Genomic DNA, 6702 nt, shown 5'->3' on the forward strand with positions numbered 1-6702 from the left:
AGGCAGAGCTTGGGCAATAATGCAAGCGATGGGGAGTGGCTGTAAATACCAATGAAGCTTTGCTCACATGCTTGCTGCTCACCTCTTGCTGTGTGGCCTGGTAACTAACAGGCCACAGACCAATACCCGTCTGTGGCCCAGGGCTGGGGACCCCTAATATAGAGTACATAATATGTAGCAATGTCCTAGTTGTTAAGTTGGGTGGTAGACTCACAAGTGTTTGTTTTATTATGTGTCATAGCCAATATGTAGTTAAAAATATCATTTCGTATTATGTAACATTCCATCTGACAGTTTCAATAGTAAGCCATTTCAAGGTAGTAAGATTTAGGCATGATTTCCTTCTCCCATATAAGTTTCTGAATTTTCTAAGTTCTTTTCAAACAATAACAGATTATTTCTAGAATCAGAAAACATAAACTTTGTAAAATATATGAGAAAAATGTATATTGGCAAATTACAAATGGAAACGTGAAGATCTTTCCCATTTAAGGAGAAGAAGAGTCATGGATGATTTTCTGCTGATATGTTTAGAGACCTGGAGATCCTCTGTAGTTTTGGCTTTCAAATCTCTCCTCCTACTGTGTTTCATGTACTTGGAGCACTTTTCTCATTTCCAGTCTCAGACTGGAAAGAAGTTAGTGTTGAACCACGCCCAGTGGATACCTCAATTCTGTGGGAAATTGAATTTTTCCCTAGATGGAGAGAGGAGGTCCATGGAGATTGATAATGCATGGCCCCAACCCTGTGCCCTATCCCATCCACAGGGGACTCAGGCTGGCTGTGGCATAGGCATGGATCCTAGAGAGGCTGGGTGTCTTAGGGCAGGGAGACTTTCCCAGAGAGGGCAGGGCCAGGGAACAAAAAGAACCCTGGGAATGTCATTGGGATGTTTTGTGGATTAGAAATCACGGCCACAACATTCTCAAGCATCTCCTGCCAGGAGGAGGTATCTAGTTCTCTGCCTCTTTAATCTGGGCGGGTCTTGATACTCGCTGTGGTCTTCTGAATGTGGTACAAGCAGCATTGTGTGTGTTCCAGAACTAAGAGGCCTGCAGCTTCCATTTCCTCTTCCTTTTTTACCCAGCTACCATGTAAAGAGGTCCAGGCTCTCCTGCTGGAGGGAGGAGCCACATGGAGACTGAGACCTGAAGGATGAGAGACCATGGGGAGGAACATGCTGCAGGAAAGAGACCCGTGACGCCGCAGCAGACAGCCAGCACCAAGACTCCATCTATGTGAGGGAGGTCATACTAGTTCCTCCAGCCCAGCTGATCCTGCTGATAACACTTGGAGCAGAGAGCTGAACCCACTGAGCCCTGCCCAAATGCCTGACCCATAGATTCATAAGCCATAAAATAGTTCTGATTAGCTAGAGTTCCGGGTGCTTTGGACCCAGCAACAGATAACTGATACAGGGTGACAGAACAAGGAAATAAAAATACATCTCAATTAATTTAAAAGTTTGCAGGACCCACTATTAAAAATTAGACAGGAAGTCAGACTACAATTGGGCCATCTGACTCTGTCAACTCATCCAAAAAAAAGCAAAATCCGGCCAGGCGTGGTGGCTCACGCCTGTAATCCCAGCACTTTGGGAGGCCGAGGCAGGCAGATCACGAGGTCAAGAGATCAAGACCATCCTGGCCAACATGAAACCCAGTCTCTACTAAAAATATAAAAAAGTTAGTTGGGTGTGGTGGTGCGCACCTGTAATCCCAGCTACTTGGGAGGCTGAGGCAGAATTGCTTGAACCCAGGAGGCAGAGGTTGCAGTGAGCCGAGATCACACCACTGCACTCCAGCCTGGCAACAGTGTGAGACTCCATCTCAAAAAAAAAAAAAAAAAAGCAAAATCCAACAGCAAATTCTTGAAGGATAATCTTAAAGATGAGAAAGAGCGGCTTATGAATTTTACAAGGTGTGTCACACAAAAGGCTTTCTAGAATCCTCTTTGGACTCTCTCTTTATCAATTACTCTTCAGTAACAGCAACTTCCAAAAGTCAGTCTCTCCCCTTCTCTGTCTTCACACATATGCACACATGCACGAGCACGCAGGCACACACATGTGCACATGTACACACATTGTATTAGGTTGTTCTTGCATTGCTATACAGAAATACCTGAGCCTGGGTAATTTATAAAGAAAAGAGGTTAAATTGGCTCGTGGTTCTGCAGGCTGTACAGCAAGCATGGTACAGGCATCTGCTTAGCTTTTGGGGAGGCCTCAGAGAGCTTTTACTCATGGTGGAAGGTGAAACGGGAGCAGGCACTTCACATGACCAGAGCAAGAGCAAGAGCAAGAGCAAGAGCAAGAGTTTGGGCGGGGGGCATGCCACACACTTTTAAACCACCAGATCTCATGACAACTCACTCACTATCGCAAAGGTGGCACCAAGGAGATAGTGCTAAGACATTCCTGAGAAATCCACCTCCATGATCCAATCACCTCCCACCAGGCCCCACCTCCAACACTGGAGATTACATTTCAACATGAGATTTGCAGGAACCATATCCAAACCATATCATGCATATACTAATGCATTTGCAGGAACCATATCCAAACCATATCATGCATATACTAATGCACTTGCACACACACATGCACAGACATGCATATACACATGTTCACTCATATACAAATGCACACGTACACACACGCACGCACATACACTCACATACATGCATCCACACACATGCACGTACACTCATGTACATGCATCCACACACACACACACACACTCATGTACACGCATCCACACACGTACATGCATCCACATGTACACATGTGCCTATGCACATACACATGCATGCACACACACACACAATTCCCTACCTCCCTGCCACGTTGCTCTGCCGGCACTTCCTCTTCCATCATTGGCTGTCATCTGTGTCACAGTGACTCTCCCTGCTTTCTAAAGCCCTCTCTTCTTCTCCAAGTCCTCTTCTTTTGTGGAGAGCAGCTACTTGGAATTCTGATGAATCAATTCTCCATTTATTACATACTCAAGCCACAATAGCCACCCTTGCCAAGTTCCATGTATTTCACCTCTTCATTGTTTTTCCCTGCAGATTCTACGGTCCAACGCCAAGGAGCCCTTTCCGTTCCAGGTCAAATGCCACAATCTCAAAACATTTTTTTTCATGCTTCTCACTCCCACCCTCCGTATCAACAGCCCATAGAATGAGCTTCTGTCTTTGCTGACCTTGGGGTTATCCTCCTATCTTGTTCTACACAGGTCTGCCTCTCTTGCTAGTTTATAACCTGCTCGCGTCAAGTGCTGTGTCTTATTAATCTTTGTAACCACCACAGGCTCTAACTCAGCACCACGCACATGGCAGGCATTCAATGATATTTGTCAAGTTGAATGTAATTTAAACTAGGTCGTTCATTCAGGTCTGTGCCAGGAAAAAAAAAGTCACCTTTTATGAGATAAGCTGGGGTCACTTGCATACCACGTCAGTCCAAACCGAAAGTAACATCAAATGACAAATCGTCTATTTCCAAACTAGAAAAGTAATGGATTTTGTTTGGAAAATAAGGATAGGAATGATGTTTTTCCTTCTACTGTTCCATGTTTTCCTGTATTTTGTAAATAAATGTGTGCTCATTTTACAATAAAAATAAATTTTCACATGAGTAACTCAGAAAACAGAAATCATATTATCATTTATGACATTATGTCCCCTGGATACTTTCTTTCAAAGTGCTATGAAGGCAAATATACTTGTTTCTTCAGCCTGAAAGAATCATTTACCAGTTTCCCGATGCTATCAGCTAAGTATTCCACCAAGGAGGGAAAAATGACGCTTGGTCCAGCTCTGTGATAGATGGAAGTTAAGCATCTGAAAGCTCATCAACCCACACGCCCAGCTGGCCAGCTTCCTTGTCTCCAGCTGATCCTTGGAATTTAATCTCAGTCCCGAATTTATAGATGAAATTCTCCCATCACATCCCATCTAGTTGAATTGTTAAAATGACTCTAATTTTGTTCTCTTTGACAGGGTCTTGCCCTGTCGCCCAGGCTGGAGTGCAGTGACGCAATCATAGCTCATTGCAGCCTCGAACGCCTGGGCTCAAGCAATCTTCCTACCTCAGCCCCTCAAGTAGCTGGGACCACAGGTGTGTGCCACCACACCCGGCTTTTTATTTATTTATTTATTTATTTTGCATTTTTTGTATAGATGGAGTTTCGCCATGCTGCCCAGGCTGGTCTCAAACTCCTGGGCTCAAGCGATCCAGCTAAAATTGCTCTAATTTCATTATTTGAAATCTTTTCAAAGTTAACCTTCCAGAAACACCTCTATTTTTATTTTGGGAGACTATGTCTTGACCTTTCCTTAAGAGAGTCTAAGGTTGCCTTTAAGTTAAAATAAGATCATAACTCCTCAACCGAGCATACAAATTGTTCCCTTGGTCTAGTCTGCACTTTCAGCTTCTTCTCTGGGTGTTCCCTGGAAGCCTGTTTCTCAGAGTTGCCGGTAGAGCGCCTGCATCAGAATCACCTGAGGGCTGGGCACAGTCACTCACACCTGTAATCCCAGCACTTTGAGAGGCAAAGGCAGGAAGACTGCTTGAGCCCAGCAGTTCATAAGCCAGCCTGGGCCACATGGCAAAACGCCATCTCTACCAAAAATACAAAAACTACAAAAATACATCATGCCAGGCATGATGGTGTGAGCCTGTAGTCCCAGTTACCCAGGGGGCTAAGGCGGGAGGATCAATTGAGCCCAGAAGGTCGAGGCTTCAGTGAGTCGTGTTCGTGCCACTGCACTCCAGCCTGCGCAACAGAATGAGGGCCTGCCTCAGAAAAAAAAAGGGGGGTGGGGAGAAAGAGGAGAGGGGAGAGGGGAGAGAGGAGAGAGGAGGGAAAAGGAAGAAAGGAAGGAGGGAAGGAAGGAAGGAAGGAAGGAAGGAAGGAAGGAAGGAAGGGAGGGAGGGAGGGAGGGAAGGGAGAAAGAGAAAGGAAATCACCCTGCGTACTGATTTAAGTGTAGACTCCCGAACCCGGGCACAGATCCAGACAGAATTGAAAACATATTCAGCAGGTGATGTTCAGGTTCACAAAAGCCTGAGCGCCACAGCTTCAGAGCCCCTAGAGGCTCACCATTCCTCAACGGAGCACATCATTCCCCACCCTCTGCCTAGAACAACCCCTCTTCCTTCTCTGCTGATCCCTGCTTGTTTTTCTAGACCTAGCTTGACTGTCATCTGCCCCATGAGGCATTGCCAGCCCTCGCAGGAAGAGTAAATGATTTCCTCAACTCCCCACACTTATCACTTGATATATATACAACTATAATAACTTGTATACCTGTCTGATCTCTATTGAACAGGACCTTGTGCTTTTTTAATGAAAAGTAGATTTTTAATTTCTTAAGGTGATCTGGAGGTCAGGAGTGATAGGAATAGGAAATTCAAGCCCAGTGTCTCTGGCCTGTGGGACAGCACCAGCCACACTCTTCTCCAAAGCCCTGAATTTGAACATAAGGTCAGACCATGGGTACTAGGGAGCCATTGAGTGTTCTTGAGCAGGGCGTGGATATGTGAGAGCAGGGTGGTGGGTGGCTGGAGGAAGATAGTGTGTCCTGGGGCAGTTGCCCCTCTTCCTCTCTCGGGTTTAGAGTGGGGTTTCTCTCCCTTGTGCTAACAACGTCTGGGGCTGGATTATTCTCTGTGGTGGGGGCCATTCCAGGCATTGTAGGCTATTAAACAGCATTCCCGGCTGCCACCCACTTGACGCCGGTAGCACCTCCCGGTTTTGAACACCAAAAATATCTTCAGACATTATCAAGGATCCCCCTCTGGTGAGAGGCACTGTTTTGGAGTGGGAGGTGTGAGATCAAACAGAGAGAAGGCCAAATCCAGCAGATTGGACTTGCTGCTACACCCATCCATCCTGTTTACTCTGCTGCAAAACGGGTACATTAATGTCACATATAAGAGTGTCTGGAGCCACGCAAATGCTCCATAAACATGAGCCAGGCACCTCATTACCATGAGTTCAGCCCCCTTATTATATAGAGGATGATGCTGAGGTCTGGAGGCCTCAAGGGCAGGAATGCAGGATTTTCTACCAGCTTAGGTCACCTGTGGGCCATCATTCTGATTTTGCCAGACTCAGTCAGTTACTCCTCCTGAGCAATCAGCCGCGAACCCTGATGCATGCAGGCCAGTAGGGAACTTATGATTTTCCTATGACTCATTAAGACAAACACACTGCTATTTTAAGAACATTCAACCTTGTTCTACCTAAAATTTTTGCATCACCTGCTGGTGGCCGGATATCACGTGGGAAAGGCTGAGCTGGCTGTAGGTATACTGCAGGCACTCGGCAAGTCTTAGTTTTGGTGAATAGTGTTTCCACATTGGGTCAGCACATATGGACCCAAAGTGTGGGTCAGGAGTTTCTTGAGAACCAGAACGCCCCCTTCACTGCCAGCAAAGGGTCCTGGATGAGGTGAGCAGAGCAGAGAAGAGGAAACTGAGCGGGGGGGTATGTTAGGGCCAGGTCAGGAGCGTTGAGAAGCGCAGGCTGGAGACGATGGTATGGTCTGCACATGCCACCGAGTGGCAGCACAGTATGCTGGCAAGACCACGGCCTTCTAAATCCAAAAGATTGTGTTTCACCCTGCTGCGCCCTTACTGGCTGCATGACCCCAAGTAAGACTCCCTGACTCTCCATTTCCTCGTCTGAAAAA

The sequence above is a fragment of the Pongo abelii genome, chromosome 7 (assembly GCF_028885655.2).
Source record: "Pongo abelii isolate AG06213 chromosome 7, NHGRI_mPonAbe1-v2.0_pri, whole genome shotgun sequence".
Classification (NCBI taxonomy): domain Eukaryota; kingdom Metazoa; phylum Chordata; class Mammalia; order Primates; family Hominidae; genus Pongo; species Pongo abelii.